Source organism: Pelobates fuscus, chromosome 8 (assembly GCF_036172605.1).
Source record: "Pelobates fuscus isolate aPelFus1 chromosome 8, aPelFus1.pri, whole genome shotgun sequence".
Lineage (NCBI taxonomy): Eukaryota > Metazoa > Chordata > Amphibia > Anura > Pelobatidae > Pelobates > Pelobates fuscus.
The window spans coordinates 136,769,672-136,790,037 of NC_086324.1; positions in this window are offsets into that span (position 1 = coordinate 136,769,672).

A 20,366-nucleotide genomic window follows, 5' to 3' on the forward strand; every position below is an offset into this window, starting at 1 on the left:
AATCCATCAGATTTAACCAGCTATCGTCCTATCTCATTAATAAATGTTGACACAAAGCTATTCTCCTCAATACTAGCTGACCGCCTGAAGAGCATTTTGTGGGCTATTATTCATCAGGATCAGATCGGCTAAGTTCCGGGTAGGTCATCCTGCAATAATATCAGAAGGATAATCAACATTTTCGATTCAGCTGAGAGAGCTTGTACTCCCCTCCTTACCCTGTTGTTAGAGGCAGAGAAAGCATTCGACAGGGTGGGATGAGAGTACATTTTCGATACATTACAACACTACGGCTTGAGTGATTGGCTGCTCAGAGCAATAAAATTCCCATATACTGTTCCAACAGCTAGGGTGGTGGGCATGAACCTATATTCAGAGTGGTTTAATTTTAAAAAATGGAACAAGACAAGGCTGCCCACTATCTCCTATCTTGTACATCTTGTCGATAGAACTACTTGCTACAAGAATTAGAGAGAACAGAGAAATAAAGGTGCATCTAATTAAAAAAAACAACAGTCAAAGCTATGTCTATATGCAGACTGTGTTATTATCTTTCTGACGGATCCAAATAAATCATTGAAACACTTGTTGGAAGAATTGGACAGATTTAGTTATATTTCAGGATATAAACTAAATATGAGTAAAACTATCGCTCAACTCTGTAATTTAAACAAAAATGAATGAGAGCGAATTTGCAACAGTTATGGCTCTGATTTTTCAAAGAATACCTTCACATATTTGGGTGTAATTTATCCAACAGACAATTTTTTTTATTTTATTTTTTGGATAAGATAAGATAAATAAGATCTATGAACGTATTGTTAAAGAAATGGAGAAACAAAGAGAGCTTATGGTACGGAAGAATTAATATCATAAAGGCGTATGTTTTACCCAAGTGTGTTTATTTATTCAGAATGTTACCACTCAGCTTCCCAACTCCATGGCTACAGTTAATCCAACATTGTTTTAGGAATTTTGTGTGGCAGGGAGAAATACCATGTATTAGCACTGACATTTTATCAAAAGACACCAAAATGGGTGGCCTATGTATCATACTACCAAATATGGTAGTATGATACATAACTATTGTTACAAATCGCTATTTGTAACTGGCCCTTTAAATGAGAAATTGCCCTGCTTCCCTGGATTGTGGAGAAGCATGTTTGCCAGCCTCCTGCCTCATGACTATGGCCCCTGGAAGATTGTGCTCCTGAAAACTTATTAACATTTATTGGGTGTGTATGGCCCTTTAAGAACCGTCTGGGGACATATTGTGACTTTGCTGAACAATGCCCCTTTAAGACTATGTCCCCAGACCGGTAAAATAACTTGTTCCTGGCTTTCCCCCACTTGGTTCAGTAAATAGGGCTTACTGAACCAAGTACCACACAGGCAGACCACCCAGAAGTTAAAGTGTGCAGGCAATTTACCTCCCAGGCTGTGAGGTTACTGCCGGTCAATTGCACGTGGCGGCGGCCATCTTGGTTTCCTCGAATGCGGTCAGCGGTGTATGCTAAAGATTCTGTGGAACTGAAATCGGCTACACATTTTGCCGAACACCGCTGACCCTTACCTTCTCCCATACAGAACTTGCAGCTCCAGAGACTAAGTCCCGTTCGAAATGGGACTTAGTCGTTTTTTTCGCATGAAATTGACCGACCGCACAGCCCAAATCTATGGAACTGTTTTGGGCAGGAAATTGTGCTTGCGGTCGGTCATAAAGGACTTCCAGCTAACTTTTGATCCACTGGAGGGATTTGGCTGATTTTTGGAAGTGTTTATGTTTGATGTATGCTGAGTCTGAATATGCAACTTTTATTGAAATTGGATGTATGGTTTTAAAGTTACAGTGTGTGTGTAAAAACTGTATTTTTATTGTATGTAATAATTGGTTTAACTGTTTATCTGAGGGGAGGGAACCTGTGGGCTGTACTATGCTGTTATTGGTTAATTTCATCCTCCCCCTGGGAGTGTCCTGTGTGTACCTTATCCAAATAAAAAGCAGGCTGGGTGTTCCAGTCCAGAGACCTCTTCTGACCCTCAATACGTAGCCTTGTCTCGTTATTGGAGGGAACTGCTATATCACACTGGGGATTGCTATGCGCTGCATATTCCCCTGAGCTCTTAATCACTTAGCTCTTGTAAGAGCTTGTTCCGGATACGCTCTCCTGGAGGAGAGGTCTTCCCCACACGGTCCTGGAGGACAGAAGCCGATCCAGGGGGGAAGGAAGACGGCGCGGCTCCAGTTAAGCTACGGCGGTTGTGGAGCCTGCGGTGGTTGTGGTGTCGTCTGCAGTTCTTGGAGTCCTCTGAGAGCGCTAGGAGCATCCATCAACGGAGGGTACTCGGTCGGAGTACACAGAGCTCCGTTACATTGGTGGCAGCGGTGGGATGGCGTCCTAGTGCGAGGAGAAGCAGCTCAGAGACACTGGTAACGTTTGGAGTTACAATTGAGGGCAACGCTAGCCATTGGGCAGCGCCCCTGGCTACAACAGGATGGAATCAGCTGGTTTGCGGACAGCGTTCCATGATGAGGAGGAGAAGGAGGCCGCAGATTACAGGGATGCAGCCAGAAGGGAACTCTGGTATGATGCCCTGGAAGATGCCCAGTGGCGGCGAGGTGAGGGCCTCCCCAGTGATGAGCAGCGGCTACAGAAGCGTGTGGCAATGCGAATATGTCTATTGGGGGAGCAGCCCCTAGATGAGTGGGTGGCAAGACTGGAGACCCTGGTATGGCGAGAGATCGGGCTAGACAACGCATACCAGGCCCTCTGGTGGCATACCATTCGACTCACTCCCTGGACGGCCGAGCACGACCTACCGGAGGGGGATGATTATGATGGTCCTGGTCTACTTCAGGATGCCATGGAGGAGGATCTTGATTTCGGCAGCACGGAGGAGTCTAGGTTTTGGGACATCTACGACTACCGGATGGGCATGTATGTCTGGGCTGACGAACGCGAGGTGAGAGAAGACATGACCCACCTGGTAACAAGGGAGTGGGAGCTGGAGCAAGACTACCTACGCCTGCTCAGCTCCGTGCAGCCCCAACCTACCCGACAAGCAGAACCAGGTCTAGAGCCCTTCAGCTGGAAGGATATCGTAGAGGTTAACTGGGAAGATCCCCAACCCCAGAGTGAGTGTCAGGGAGCCGAAGGTGCCGTCCTTCCCCCCCAGCAGCAGTGTGTCCTACAGAGAGCAGAGACAGTTGGTCCCTCTCTACAGCAACAGGACAATGGTAAGGGAGTGGAGACAGGCGGTCTCCCTCTCCAGCGGCAGTGTGTACCCCAGGGGGCCGAAGGTGCCGTCCTTCCCCCCCAGCAGCAGTGTGTCCTACAGAGAGCAGAGACAGTTGGTCCCTCTCTACAGCAACAGGACAATGGTAAGGGAGTGGAGACAGGCGGTCTCCCTCTCCAGCGGCAGTGTGTACCCCAGGGGGCCGAAGGCGCCGACCCTCCCCCCCAGCAGCAGTGTGTCCTACAGAGAGCAGAGACAGTTGGTCCCTCTCTACAGCAACAGGACAATGTTACGGGAGTGGAGACAGGCGGTCTCCCTCTCCAGCGGCAGCCTGTGTTTCCGGGAAAGGAGCACAGCACCCCCTCTCCCCAGCGGCAGCTTACCCTAACAAGGGGAGACACCAATCCCCCAGACGGCGCAGATGGGACCGTGGTCTCTGTGCCTGACCTACAGGGATGCTGGACAGCCTTTCCAGATCCCCAACTACCCTCACCGGGACACCCAGAGGAGGGGGTAAGTACAAATTCCCCTCCCCAGGTAACTCCTAGCGTGGCACCAGAGTTAACAGAGGCAATGTTAACCCCTACTGACGTCCATGTTCCCTTGGCTACTGAGCCGGACTATGTCCCAAGCATCCCAGCAGACGAGCTGGCAGCTGGGCAGAGTGCAGTCGGCCTCTGCCCTACCTTTGTCCCTGGTCCAGAGCCGGATGTCCCGCAGGCTACCCCAGCCGAAGAGCTGGCAGCTGGGCAGAGTGCAGTCGGCCTCTGCCCTACCTTTGTCCCTGGTCCAGAGCCTGATGTCCTGCAGGCTACCCCAGCAGAAGAGCTGGCAGCTGGGCAGAGTGCAGTCGGCCTCTGCCCTACCTTTTTCCCTGGTCCAGAGCCTGATGTCCTGCAGGCTACCCCAGCAGAAGAGCTGGCAGCTGGGCAGAGTGCAGTCGGCCTCTGCCCTACCTTTGTCCCTGGTCCAGAGCCTGATGTCCTGCAGGCTACCCCAGCAGAAGAGCTGGCATCTGGGCAGAGTGCAGTTGGCCTCTGCCCTTCAAGTACCCTCGGCATGTGGCCTCATTACCACAGCCAAATACCCAGGTGCAGTGACTGTGTGTTGTGGGTGGGCTGTTCCTGTACTTTGATGTTGTGGGGGGGCTACTCGGACATCTGTTTATTGTGGGTTGGTGGATCGACTAACGGAGGCACTGACCGACAGAAGGTCAGGTGCCTGGTTAGTCTTCCCCCCAAAGGGGAGATGTGTTACAAATCGCTATTTGTAACTGGCCCTTTAAATGAGAAATTGCCCTGCTTCCCTGGATTGTGGAGAAGCATGTTTGCCAGCCTCCTGCCTCATGACTATGGCCCCTGGAAGATTGTGCTCCTGAAAACTTATTAACATTTATTGGGTGTGTATGGCCCTTTAAGAACCGTCTGGGGACATATTGTGACTTTGCTGAACAATGCCCCTTTAAGACTATGTCCCCAGACCGGTAAAATAACTTGTTCCTGGCTTTCCCCCACTTGGTTCAGTAAATAGGGCTTACTGAACCAAGTACCACACAGGCAGACCACCCAGAAGTTAAAGTGTGCAGGCAATTTACCTCCCAGGCTGTGAGGTTACTGCCGGTCAATTGCACGTGGCGGCGGCCATCTTGGTTTCCTCGAATGCGGTCAGCGGTGTATGCTAAAGATTCTGTGGAACTGAAATCGGCTACACATTTTGCCGAACACCGCTGACCCTTACCTTCTCCCATACGGAACTTGCAGCTCCAGAGACTAAGTCCCGTTCGAAATGGGACTTAGTCATTTTTTTCGCATGAAATTGACCGACCGCACAGCCCAAATCTATGGAACTGTTTTGGGCAGGAAATTGTGCTTGCGGTCGGTCATAAAGGACTTCCAGCTAACTTTTGATCCACTGGAGGGATTTGGCTGATTTTTGGAAGTGTTTATGTTTGATGTATGCTGAGTCTGAATATGCAACTTTTATTGAAATTGGATGTATGGTTTTAAAGTTACAGTGTGTGTGTAAAAACTGTATTTTTATTGTATGTAATAATTGGTTTAACTGTTTATCTGAGGGGAGGGAACCTGTGGGCTGTACTATGCTGTTATTGGTTAATTTCATCCTCCCCCTGGGAGTGTCCTGTGTGTACCTTATCCAAATAAAAAGCAGGCTGGGTGTTCCAGTCCAGAGACCTCTTCTGACCCTCAATACGTAGCCTTGTCTCGTTATTGGAGGGAACTGCTATATCACACTGGGGATTGCTATGCGCTGCATATTCCCCTGAGCTCTTAATCACTTAGCTCTTGTAAGAGCTTGTTCCGGATACGCTCTCCTGGAGGAGAGGTCTTCCCCACACGGTCCTGGAGGACAGAAGCCGATCCAGGGTGGAAGGAAGACGGCGCGGCTCCAGTTAAGCTACGGCGGTTGTGGAGCCTGCGGTGGTTGTGGTGTCGTCTGCAGTTCTTGGAGTCCTCTGAGAGCGCTAGGAGCATCCATCAACGGAGGGTACTCGGTCGGAGTACACGGAGCTCCGTTACAACTATATATTACCATTGTGGAATACTTTTTTAAAAAGCTAACCTATCCAATAAAATTCCGAAATTTCTACATATTCAAGAAATCGAAAACAACATAGAAAATTAAATGTTAGAAAAATAGAGTAGAGCAGGAATACAAAAAGTCGATCAACTGGTAGAAAATTCTACTATTAAGAAATTTGCAGAGTTGCAATCTATCTATAGTCTGCCTTCACAAAAGGTATTTAATTAGATCAGTGTGAAAAGCTCTTTAACCCTTTAAGTCCAGAGGGCGTACATTTACGTCCTTTTAAAAATGGCTCTAAACGCCGCAGGACGTAAATGTACGCCCTCCGGTTTTTATTCACTTACCCGGTCGCCGGCGATCCCACGCCGGCGATCGCGGTTGGGGGGACTCCCAGGGAGCCCCCCCACGGCAGATCTTCCTCCTCCGGTCCCCCCCCGTTCATGTGAGAGTGAGGTCCTTGCGAGGACCTCACAATCACATGGCCGGGATAGCTGGCTGCAGCAATGCCAGCAGGGGGACTAACTGAAATGACAGTTATTCCCCCTGCTGGCTGAAAATAAAATAAAATAAGTTAAATAAGTGTAAAAATAAATATATATATACTTAGATCATATATATATAATATATATATGATCTAAGTATATATATACACATATACACACACACACATACACTGTCTAGGTGTATTTTAATATTAATATACAGGGAGTGCAGAATTATTAGGCAAGTTGTATTTTTGAGGATTAATTTTATTATTGAACAACAACCATGTTCTCAATGAACCCAAAAAACTCATTAATATCAAAGCTGAATATTTTTGGAAGTAGGTTTTAGTTTGTTTTTAGTTATAGCTATTTTAGGGGGATATCTGTGTGTGCAGGTGACTATTACTGTGCATAATTATTAGGCAACTTAACAAAAAACAAATATATACCCATTTCAATTATTTATTTTTACCAGTGAAACCAATATAACATCTCAACATTCACAAATATACATTTCTGACATTCAAAAACATAACAAAAACAAATCAGTGACCAATATAGCCACCTTTCTTTGCAAGGACACTCAAAAGCCTGCCATCCATGGATTCTGTCAGTGTTTTGATCTGTTCACCATCAACATTGCGTGCAGCAGCAACCACAGCCTCCCAGACACTGTTCAGAGAGGTGTACTGTTTTCCCTCCTTGTAAATCTCACATTTGATGATGGACCACAGGTTCTCAATGGGGTTCAGATCAGGTGAACAAGGAGGCCATGTCATTAGATTTTCTTCTTTTATACCCTTTCTTGCTAGCCACGCTGTGGAGTACTTGGACGCGTGTGATGGAGCATTGTCCTGCATGAAAATCATGTTTTTCTTGAAGGATGCAGACTTCTTCCTGTACCACTGCTTGAAGAAGGTGTCTTCCAGAAACTGGCAGTAGGACTGGGAGTTGAGCTTGACTCCATCCTCAACCCGAAAAGGCCCCACAAGCTCATCTTTGATGATACCAGCCCAAACCAGTACTCCACTTCCACCTTTCTGGCCTCTGAGTCGGACTGGAGCTCTCTGCCCTTTACCAATCCATCCATCTGGCCCATCAAGACTCACTCTCATTTCATCAGTCCATAAAACCTTAGAAAAATCAGTCTTGAGATATTTCTTGGCCCAGTCTTGACGTTTCAGCTTGTGTGTCTTGTTCAGTGGTGGTCGTCTTTCAGCCTTTCTTACCTTGGCCATGTCTCTGAGTATTGCACACCTTGTGCTTTTGGGCACTCCAGTGATGTGGCAGCTCTGAAATATGGCCAAACTGGTGGCAAGTGGCATCTTGGCAGCTGCACGCTTGACTTTTCTCAGTTCATGGGCAGTTATTTTGCGCCTTGGTTTCTCCACACGCTTCTTGCGACCCTGTTGACTATTTTGAATGAAACGCTTGATTGTTCGATGATCACGCTTCAGAAGCTTTGCAATTTTAAGAGTGCTGCATCCCTCTGCAAGATATCTCACTATTTTTGACTTTTCTGAGCCTGTCAAGTCCTTATTTTGACCCATTTTGCCAAAGGAAAGGAAGTTGCCTAATAATTATGCACACCTGATATAGGGTGTTGATGTCATTAGACCACACCCCTTCTCATTACAGAGATGCACATCACCTAATATGCTTAATTGGTAGTAGGCTTTCGAGCCTATACAGCTTGGAGTAAGACAACATGCATAAAGAGGATGATGTGGTCAAAATACTCATTTGCCTAATAATTCTGCACTCCCTGTATATATAATTATATATATATATTAATATCAAATTACATGTAGACTGATACTGATTAAATATATATAATTATTGTTATATATATATTTATAAATAATCTAAAAAAATAAATATGTAAATACGTAAAAAAATAAAATAAAAAATAATTAAAAATAAAATATTAAAAAAATATATAGATGTGTTTTATTTCGTTCTAACTGTATTGTGATATTAATATATATATATTTATATCAAAATACACGTAGAATGAAATAATATATATATCTATATACATAAATATATACGTATATATCACTATATATATATACCTATATATAAATAAAAATATTAAAAAAAAAATATATATATATATACGTATATATACACATATGTATATATATATATATATATATACATATATTAGTTCTACACATATATTTATGTAATAATTTTACATAATTAGGTATCCTAATCAATTACAATTAACGGGGCCTGCCTGACAACCCATGCCGAAAGTATAGGGAATTTCATTTGCTAGCACTATATTTAACTCTATAACTTTCCAAGACACCATAAAACCTGTACATGGGGAGTACTGTTTTACTCGGGAGACTTCGCTGAACACAAATATTAGTGTTTCAAAACAGTAAAATGTATTACAACGATGATATCGCCAGTAAAAGTGAAGTTTTTTGCATTTTTCACGCACAAACAGCACTTACACGGACGATATTATTGCTGCAATACTTTTTACTGTTTTGAAACACAAATATTTGTGTTCAGCGAAGTCTCCCGAGTACAACAGTACCCCTCATGTACAGGTTTTATGGTGTTTTCAAAAATTACAGCGTCAAATATAAGGCTTGTGTTTCATTTTTTTCACTTTAAAATTCGCCAGATTGCTTACGTTGCCTTTATGACCCTATGGTAGCCCAAGAATGAAAATTACCCATATGATGGCATACTATTTGCCATAGTAGACAACCCAAGGTATTGCAAATGGGGTATGTCCAGTCTTTTTTAGTAGCCACTTAGTCACAAACACTGGCCAAAATTGGCGTTTTTTGCATTTTTCACACACAAACAAATACTAACGCTAACTTTGGCCAGTGTTTGTGACCAAATGGCTACTAAAAAAGACTGGACATACCCCATTTGCAATACCTTGGGTCGTCTACTATTGCAAATGGTATGCCATCAGGGCCGGATTAACATAGGGGCTGATGGAGCTGCAGCTCCAGGCCCAGGCCCATGGAATAGGCCCAAGGAATAGGCCCATTGATTTAAAAAAAAAATAATAATTTTTTTTTTTTTACACACTATTCTTAGGTTTGCCACCTGACTGGTATTTTACTGGCACAGCCGGTATTTGAGGCTGCCTGACCATGCCGGTATTGCAGTAATACCGGCAATACAAATGCAGGTATTTTTCTCAGAATAAATGGAGATTACTCTGCAATACCAGCACCGGCCAGTAGGGGTCACTGTGTGTGGAGAGAGGCAGGGATAGGAAGTTACAGCATATCCCTGCCTCTCTCTACTACTCACTGATCCGTGGGGGAGCAGCTACACAGCAGAGTCCAGACAGCAGCTCTACAGTAAGTGAGGAATGGGGGGAAAGGCAGCAGGGACACATGGAGACACTGAGACACTAGGGGACACATGGGGACACTGAGGCACTAGGGGACACTAAGGGACATATGGGGACACTGAGACACTAGGGGACACAGACACTAGGGGACATGGGGACACAGACACTAGGACACATAGGAACACTGAGACACTTGGGGACACTAGAAAACATAGGGACACTGAGACACTAGGGGACACTGGGACACATGGGGACGCTGAGACACATGGGGATGCTGTGAGACATAGGGACATTGGGAGACACTGAGACATTGGGACACGGAGACACTATGTCCCCATTTCTCCCAGTGTCCCTAGTGTCTCAGTGTCCCCAAGTCTCCCAGTGTCTCTCAGTGTGCCTAGTGTCCCCATGTGTCCCTATATGTCCCAGTGTCCCCATGTCTATGTCCACAACTGCCCCATCTCTCCCAGTGTCCCCAAGTGTCTGTCTCCCAGTGTCCCCTAGTCTCCCAGTGTCTGTGTTCCCATGTCTCTGTGTCCCTAGTGTCTTAGTGTCCCCAAATGTTTCAGTGTCCCCATGTGTCCCAGTGTATGTGTTCCTAGTGTCTCAGTGTGCCTAGTGTCCCCATGTCTCCCAGTGTCCCCAATTGTCTGTCTCCCAGCCAGTGTCCCCTAGTCTCCCAGTGTCTGTGTTCCCATGTCTCTGTGTCCCTAGCATCTTAGTGTCCCCTAGTGTCTCAGTGTGCCTAGTGTCCCCATGTCTCCCAGTGTCCCTATATGTCCCAGTGTCCCCATGTCTATGTCCACAATTGTCCCCATGTCTTCCAGTGTCCCCAATTGTCTGTCTCCCAGCCAGTGTCCCCTAGTCTCCCAGTGTCTGTGTTCCCATGTCTCTGTGTCCCTAGCATCTTAGTGTCCCCTAGTGTCTCAGTGTGCCTAGTGTCCCCATGTCTCCCAGTGTCCCTATATGTCCCAGTGTCCCCATGTCTATGTCCACAACTGTCCCCATGTCTCCCAGTGTCCCCAAGTGTATGTCTCCCAGTGTCCCCTAGTCTCCCAGTGTCCCCTAGTCTCCCAGTGTCTGTGTTCCCATGTCTCTGTGTCCCTAGTGTCTTAGTGTCCCCAAATGTTTCAATGTCCCCATGTGTCTGTGTCCCTAGTGTCTCAGTGTCCCCATTTCTCCCAGTTTCCCTAAATGTCTCAGTGTCCCCATGTCTCCCAGTGTCCCCATGTCTGTGTATTCCCATGTCTCTCAGTGTCCCCAAATGTTTCAGTGTCCCCATGTCTCTCAGTGTCTGTGTCCCTAGTGTCTCAGTGTCCCCATTTCTCCCAGTTTCCCTAAATGTCTCAGTGTCCCCATGTCTCCCAGTATCCCAATGTCTGTGTGTTCCCGGGTCTCTCAGTGTCCCCATGTCTCTCAGTGTCCCCATGTCTCTCAGTGTCCCAGGGATTCTCAGTGTCCCTGGGTCTCACTGTGTCCCCAGTATCCTAGTGACATGGGGGGACACTGAGACATTGGGACACTGGGAGAAATGGGGACACTGAGACACTGGGAGACTAGGGGACTGGGCAACATGGGGACACTGACACTGTGATACATAGGGATACTGAGACACTGGGTGACTTGTGAGACTGAGACACTGGGAGACAGGGAGACAATCCATCTATACAGCAGAATCAAACTGTGAGTAGTTTGTTGATGATTTTACAGAATTTTCTGTGATGTCACTCCTTGTGATTATGCAAATGATTAAGGCTGGTATTTTTTCCCAAGAAAGGTGGCAACCCTAACTACTCTTTACATACTCTTGCTTAAATGAGCACTATAGGGTCAGGAACACAATCCTGTATTTCTGACCCTATTATGTTAAAACCACCACCCTGGCCCCTTCTTGCCTCCCTAAGTATAGTAAAATATAACTTGTATTCAAGTCTGCAGCTGCTGGCTCTGCCTCTGAACTGACTGTCTGCTGACATCATCAGAAGTGGTGGTCTGAGCAAATTACAATACTTGCCCATAGGATTGGCTGAGACTGTCAACTAGGCAGATCAGGGGCAGAGCCATCACAAGTCCAACATAGCCCTGGGCAATCAGCATCTCCTCATAAAGATAAATTGAATCAATGCATCTCTATGAGGAAAGTGCAGTGTCTGCATGCAGAGGGTGGAGACACTGAATGGCAGTGCTGCACAATAGGCAGTACTGCCCAAGGAAGCATCTCTAGCAGCCATCTAAGGAGTGGCCAGTGGAGTTATTTTCTCTTAAAAGACAGTGTTTACTGCAAAAGGCCTGAATGGAATTATTCTACTTAGCAGAAAAAAATACGATAAGCTGTAGTTGTTCTGGTGACTATAGTGTCCCTTTAAGTTTGGAAGCTTAAGAGGGATGTATGGGAACAAAACTTGTGTGGACTGGCTGACAATAAAATTAGTTTAGGTAATGCAGACGTTGGTCTCTCTAACACTGTGGCATGTCTCCTTTCTTCTACACTCACTACATACACCTTTTCTCTGTCTCAGGAATTTCTGCCTGCTAGTAAGAAGGTAAGGAGACAAGTGGACCAGCGAGTGCTAGGGGACAGTCCTTAGAAAGCATGGAGTGAGTGCATCATTAGACACATTTATGTCAAGCTCAGGGTGCTGCCTGCATAGTATGCCCTTAGTTGGACAGCCTGCATGATTGGCGGGCAGCCTGACATGCATTCATGCCAGGCTGTCCTTCAAATTCGTTGGACAGACATGCCCCCTTTTTGGGCATGCTCTCCCCTTTTGGCAGGTCTGGTTACGTGATTCGCACCAGTGGCCCACCCTTTTACCCCACCCATTGACTTCCTGCTTCACTGGACACAGCTGTTAGGGGGTATGGATTTACTTAAAAGATGAAAGCATAAATTAGAGAGAGATTAGCATAGAGTATGTGTTTTCTTATAGCTGAATCCTATGAGTTTCCCTCCAACACCATCTCCATCAGATACATGACGCTTGGGAGGTATGACTGGTTTTGTGTTTTTGGTTGATAAGATTCCGTAATTAGGCCCATCATAATTGTCAGCACCAGGCCCACTGTGCTCTTAATCCGGCCCTGTATGCCATTATGGGTGTAAATTTATTTCCTGGGCTACTATAAGGTCTCAAAGGCAACGTAACCAATCTGGCGAATTTCAATTTCAAATGTAACACGCTATATTTGACCCTGTAACTTCCCAAAACACCATAAAACCTGTACATAGGGGGTACTGTTTTACACGTGAGACTTTGCTGAATACAAATATGTGTATTTTATTGCAGTAAAAGCAAACAGTATTATGACATTGACAATGTCATGTAGAACTATTAAATGAAAGCCCTGTTTCCCCTGAATAAAATGATATATAATAAGGGGGGGTGCATTTAATATGAAAGAGCTGAATTACGGTTGGACAGACATATAGCGCAAATGCCAGGTTTTGTTTACATTTTGTTTCGTTCACAACTTGTACATTTGGCTGCGGTCTTAAGGGGTTAAACGAACATGCCCTGATGGAAAATAACGAAGTAGTACGGATGCTGGAAAAAATATTTCTGCAGAAAAATAATAAAAAAAAGTTGGTTAAATGTGTTAAAGTAATTAAAATACTGAATAATAGAGAACAGAAAAATAGAAATATTACCATTTGGGATGCGAGAGTTGCATCAGTCTGTTGATGAGCAGTCATGGAAGTCCGCATTCTCCAGTTTTACCAAGACCACCCATGATCTTTCAGTAATAGAAATGCATTTCAAGTGCATTAATAGATGATATTTTGCTCCAACAAGAATGGCTAAAATGTTTCCAAATAATAATAATAAATGCTGGAGATGTGACGAAGAAATAGGCTCGTATATGCATATTTTTTGGGGATTGTAAAAAAGTTTGTATGCTATGGTTATGGTTTGAGTTTATCAAAAAAGCATTAAAGATAGGTATTAAAATCTCCCCGAAAATTGTCTTATTAAAAATGGATTTGTCTGAATGCTCATAAGAACAAGCATATTTAATAACTAACACTTGTGCAGCAGTTAACATTTTAATTGCAAGAGGCTAGAAGCAGAATCATGTTATCTCAAAAGTAGCATTTTCTAATCAAGTACTATGGCAGCTTAAGATGGAAAATGGCAGAACATGGTTCGTGGGGGCAGCAGAAAAAACAAATATTATATCAAACATCGTCTTGGAATTAGAATACAAAATATTGCAGTAGTCCCTTTTACAGAAAAATAATAAAGTAGAAACATTCCTCGAACCTGGCTGGCAGCCAATTAGATTTATGATATATGTTTTAACTACTGGAGTATGTCCCGTTTTCTCTTTGGGAGTGCCGGAATGCTCCTGTGGTTGTTGACATATTTGGTTTCTTTGCGGTAAATTACTTTATGACAGGGGTATTATTGTTCTGTGTTTTTAATGTTTTGCAAACTTCTGTCAAAAAAAAAACAAAAAACATGTTTCCTGTAAAGGAAACAAATAAAGAGTATTAAAAAAAATAAAATAGAAGAATTTGACAACTAATGTTTGTCCTGCTGGGCACTAGCCACCATTTCCCGGTGTTGTCAAAAGGTTTTGACAATGATCTAAACCCAGATTTGCAGGGTAGCGCTTTTTTGGTGAGTGTTCAGTTAATGTTACTAGCCAATGACCAACAGCCAGGCTTTGCTCAGTAAAGCTAACAAAAGCTCCATGCAGGTGCTCCCATCTATAGGTGAGAAGGCAGTGGCCAGTACATTATCAAACTATTGCAAAGAGTTTAATGACTTACTTTGGAAGGGTGCCAGGACACTTCTGGGACCATAATCATTACAGTGAGTTGTAGTGGTTCTGGTGCATTTAGTGCTCCTTTAATCAACTAGAGCTTTAGACATGTCCCCTGGCACACACATATTGCTATTGTGTCACTACGTTCTGCAACTTGGTAAACAGTGTCCAGTAGTCGTCTGCAATGTCCTTTAAAGTACAGATACCTTCTGACTTCAGTATTTTACCTCATATTTCAATTATTTTTCATCATAATTTGTGTTGTAAAAAAATAATGGGTGGGGGGTTGTTAATTTGTCAGGACTTAGGGCGTTCCACCACCAGCTCAGCGTGATGACATGAGGTGCACGCGCCCTCACGCTCCGGGGTTGAAACCAGCTTTCGATGGCGGCTGCTCCATTTCAAGTGTGAGCAGTGCATTGCTTTCTCCCTCCCCCCCTCCTCTTCAAACAAAACCTGACTAACGGGCTCTCTGCATAGCCCACTCACCACCTCTCTCCCTTCAGAGCTACAGACCCACATATTAATCTAGCGATTGGCGACTCACCCCTGCTCACGTAGCGAGGTGGACGCGAACAAGACGTGAACAAGATGCAAGTGCTGAGAGGTGTGCAGTCCTTAGACAGCTCGAGATTCCCAGAGAGGAGAAGGAGCAGAGACTTTGGTGCTGATATGTCTGAAGGGCACTGAAGAAGACTGTACAGAGGACTGTGAGTTACTTCTTTGTGAGAAGCTTAAAGTTGTTCCTCAAAATCAATTGGGTGCTATAAAAACAGGAGAAGGGGAAAAAAGGAGAAAGAAAGGTGAAGGAAGGAAAGAGAGACAGAGTAAATGAGGACATGATAAAAAGTAAAGATAAAGGGAAGGAAGACAAAAAAAGAAAAGAATTTAAAAGAAAGGGAATAAAATATATCTCACTATACAACAAATTCAGATTCCTCACAAAAATGGCTCCCAGGAGAAGAAAAACTCAAATCCCTGATAAAAAAAATCTATCTGTTTCGTTCTCTTAATTAAAGCTCCTGAAATAACTAAAACTAATCAGAGGAAATAACTAGAACTTAACAAAAACCAATCCGTACACTCTGATGAAAAATCACAGGATGAAGAGCAGGCATTAAAGTTGCCTCTCTCTCAGGAATCCTTAATACAAATGATGGATAATCTATATAAAAAAAATTAAAAAGGATTTAGATCTGAACACATTGGAACAAAAAAAATTAAGTATCTAATATAAGTCAAAAACTCTCACAACAAGCAGATCTAATAACTAAATTCCAAAGCGACTTTATAGAAGTGCAAACTGAGAATTTTCAACTTAGATCTAAAATTCAATCTTTGGAAACAAAGATATCGGATTTAGAAGATAGATCTAGGAGAAAGAACCTGAAAATAAGAGGGATTCCTGAAAGTGTAACAAATAAACAACTTGAAACATATTAAATAGATATTTTCTCCTTAATAACAGTTTTATCCTCGTATAGGGCACAAACCCCTAGAGAGGTACCATAGGTTAAGGAAACCCAAAGACATGACAGCTCCAAGAGATATCATTGTGGGATTTGCAAATTATCACTTGAAAGATACAATCACGAAACAAATCAGGAAAAATCCACTTAAAGATGAAAAATATAGGGGGGCGGGGCCTGACCGCCGAGCAGACTGGTCGCACCAAACCAGAGCTCCGTGCGAGAACCGGCAAACAAACGATGCATACCTAAAATTATCACACCAAACCTACCAAAAAGACACAGCAGAGAAGCGGTGTGACCCCCGAGGCTCAGTTAGCCGGATCACCGGACTCGGAGAGGCGATCTGAAGTGGAGATAGGGTTGCGGCCTACCAACGAGGGCAGGTGCGGGAGAGGCGGCCGACCTCCCCGCCAGCGGCTCAGCGGGAAAACGCTGCAATCCCCAAGACCCCGTTCACCCCCCCTGGCCGGAGAGGGATATCCCAGCATAACCAAGCGACTGATACAATCAATACCTACTTGCCAAGCACACTAAAACTGTGAGCGAGCTGTACCGACTACACAATACGCAATCCCACGCACCTGAAGCCTGGCAAAAATGGCTGTCCAGCAAGGACCAAGGGAAAAAGAAAGAGGTCAGTCATACCCCATCCCATCCTCTGGTAGCCCTAGACCTGCTGTGCCTGACCTTCTGCACAACACTGCAGGACAGAGGGGTGACCTACCAGCGAGCAGCACAAATAGTGGCATCGTGGATTAGGCCAATCACCCGCCGACGCCACACCGGTACAAGACAACAAGGCAGGCCGCCCTAAGATCCAGCACAAATCCTCACACCAGCAAGACTCCAAGCGCCACTCCAGGGCCACAACGGCAAGCCACGTCGATACCCAGGCACTGTTCCCACAGAACTGGGCCGGAGCTGGATCGGGGCCCGGAAACCCACGCCACTCAGGCATAAGTGAAGGCCCCCACGCACAAGATATCACCGGCGATCTACATTAAGACCAGCACACCAGCAACACCTTCCACGCATCTGGCATAGGGTGAATAACCCGGACTCGGCAGTGGGAACCGTGAGCCCCATGTTATGCAGTATATGGGATCACGGGCCTCAGTGCAAACTCTACATAATATAAGCGCTAGCTAAAATAATCTAACGTGGTATCCTATGCATCCATGATCTATCGTTCCTTTTTCTGTTTGTTATTATTTGCTTTAATATCCATTTATATATTGCCTATGTAGAAACTAGCAATCTTACTTGAAACACCCTTAGGCGATAATAATATTATCTTGGTTATTCACAACGACGAACAGTAGAATCTTGTGTTACTAAATCTACACGCGCCTTACGCCTAAGCGTTGTAGTACTCCCACTCAACCACGCTGTATTTTACCTTATTTTTCTTTGTATTTTGTCATTATCAACTGTATGTCTAGAGGGCACACCCGTGATTAACTATGTACGACCTGCATAATCTAGACCGGTACCCATAGCCTGCAAACTAATCCTTTACTATAATACATACACACTGTATATGAAACCTTATTGTCTGATTATCGTTCAAAAAATTGTGTAGTTCTACCATATTTTCACTAATGCTACCTAACTAACTGGCATACTACGAAGTTTCTTGCATGTTCATCTCATTATTTACAACCACGTGTATTCAAAATTGGTCTATATAGCAATCTAAAAAAAATGTGCATTATGCTGTCATGCCATGTCCTGATAATTCGCTGTTCATTGTTAAAGCGTGAATATATGCTCTTGGGGCATGACGAACGCTCTTTGTAACTGCTTTATCTATGTGCACTTCAAAAATAAAGAATTAAAAAAAAAAGATGAAAAATATAAAGATATTAATTTCTTCTCAGATATTTCAGCAGCCACTTTAACAGCAAGAAGGCGCTTCTTTGTTAATGATAATGGGGAGACTTCAATTTTTTCAATTTGGGGATCCTTTAAGTGTTTTGTCCGAGGGTTATTTATAAAACTCGTATCGTATGTAGAAATAAAAGAGTGGAGAATCTTTAGCAAATTTAAATTTATATTTAATTAAACAAGAGAAAGTAAATAAAGAAAATCCAAATTAAAATACTCTTAAAAATATTATGCAAATTCTAAATCGAATTAAAATCAAACTCCAACAAAATAATAAATTAAAATATAATGTTTTTAAAACAAAATTGGTACTTGAATAATAACAAGATTGATAAACTCCTCTCCAATACATTTAAATTTAAAAAGAAAAACAATCAATATGAAAATAAAAAATAGGTAATAAAATTATTTTGTCTTCTAAACAGATTTGAGAGGCATTCAGATCTTACTATTATTCATTATATAACTTGAAAAATAATAGTAATAAAGTAATAAGTGACAATATAATCAAAGATTTCCTCAAAAAAAACAATTAAATAAACCTATTTCTATTTCTGAGATCCAAAATACAATAAAATGGCTGAAAAACGCCAATGCCCCAGGACCAGATGGATTTTCTGCGATTTTTTATAAAACGGTATTACAACATTTATACACTGAATTCTCAACTAGTAAATGTATTCCACAAAAACTACTTCAAGCCAACGTTCTTCCAATTCCCAAACCAGGGAAGGACCAGGACACCCTGTCGAATTATCTACCTATCTCCCTGTTAAACCTAGATATTAAAATATTTTCAAAAATATTGGCAGACAGATTAAAAACGGTGATCCCTGAAATTTTTCATAAAGATCAAACAGGCTGAGGCGGAACCTGATCAGCTCATTCACCAGGCTCCCACTGCATATACTGATTAATCGGATATAACTACCAACAACAAGCTCAGGCAAACATTGTGATGCCCTACCCGTACTCAGGGTGCCCTGGTGATTCTTCCGATACATCACTTGAGTGACCTGCAGGTGATGGAACTGGGTAGAGAAGGCCACTTCCCTCGTTCATACATATGCGGACCCACAGACACCATGCTCCCCCTTCCCCTTCCCCCCCCCCCCCCCGGTGGGGTGATCCCTGTCCAACCCTGGGAGGCAGCCCGGCTATACAAGAGGCAGGAGATGGATCCACACAAGCACCTCGCTTACCAGAGTCGAGCACAATGGCGGACTCCACATGCACTCCAACCCACTATGGGGAATTTAGGCCCCAGTTTCATTTTCCAAATGATTTAATATTTTTAGATACATTTTTAATATTATTTTTTCAAAATAACAATGTACCAAAATAATATATATATATAAAAATGTCAAAATTCAACAAAATTTTAATCTTTTTCATAATATTAAATATTTTTTAAAATGTATCAAGAAATGTAAACAATTTGGAAAGTTTATCCAACAATATTAAACCTAAGCCTTAGAGTTTTTGGTAGCCCTGAACATTAAACTATACGTATATGACATTGTTTTGCTCAAATCTGGACTGCTAGCTATTCAATCTATGTTTTAAACGTGTTACTTTTTTAATTAGAAAAGGTTTTAAGAAATCAAAAGTAGAAATACCAATGAATGTAATGTACTCATTTAAAATACAGTAAAATGCAGACTAGTGTCTCCAGTTTGTTTATTTATCCTATGTATATATATATTTAACGGAAAATAAAATATATTGCTCTGCTTTTACATTTCATTTTTAACAAGCAATGTGTTATAAACTAATTTTCTTTTCTCATGGCCCTTTAATGAAACAGGATTCAGAGACACTGGAGCCTGTAAAAGGACATTGTGTCTGGACTTGTGACATGCACTTATTGCATATGGTAAATGATAAACTACTATTAGGAAAAGATAAGAAGAATTTCAACAGAAAAGTTAACATCAATTTGACTTAACAAGTGTTTTTGGCAATTTATATATTCAGAAGAATTTCAACCTTGCTTCCTTTTCTGTTTGTCATGTTTTTATTTTCTGTTGGTATGCGTATTTTATGAAAATAGTTTGGTGCGCTCTATTTTATATAAAAAAATATATAATTGTTACTTCTAGACTTTGTTATAATTGCAAGAAAAAGTACAGTCTTGCTAAGTGCATTTTTTTAAAAAAATACAAGTCTATGGATTGTGTTCTTTTACATGAGAAATGTTTAACTCTAATACAGGTGATACTCTAAAAATTAGAATATTGTGCAAAAGTTCATTTATTTCAGTAATGCAACGTAAAAGGGGAACCTAAAATATGAGATAAGTGCGATGATTATGGCTTACAGCTCATGAAACCCCCAAATCCACAATCTGAGTAAATTAGAATATTGTGAAAAGGCGCAATTCTCACAGTGTCACACTCTAATCAGCTAAGCAATCCATAACACCCGCAAAGAGTTTCTGAGCCTTTAAATGGTCTCTCAGTCTGGTTCAGTAGGAATCACAATCATGGGGAAGACTGCTGACCTGACAGTTGTGCAGAAAACCATCATTGACACACTCCATAAGGAGGGAAAGCCTCAAAAGGTAATTGCAAAGGAAGTTGGATGTTCCCAAAGTGCTATATCAAAGCACATTAATAGAAAGTTATGTGGGAG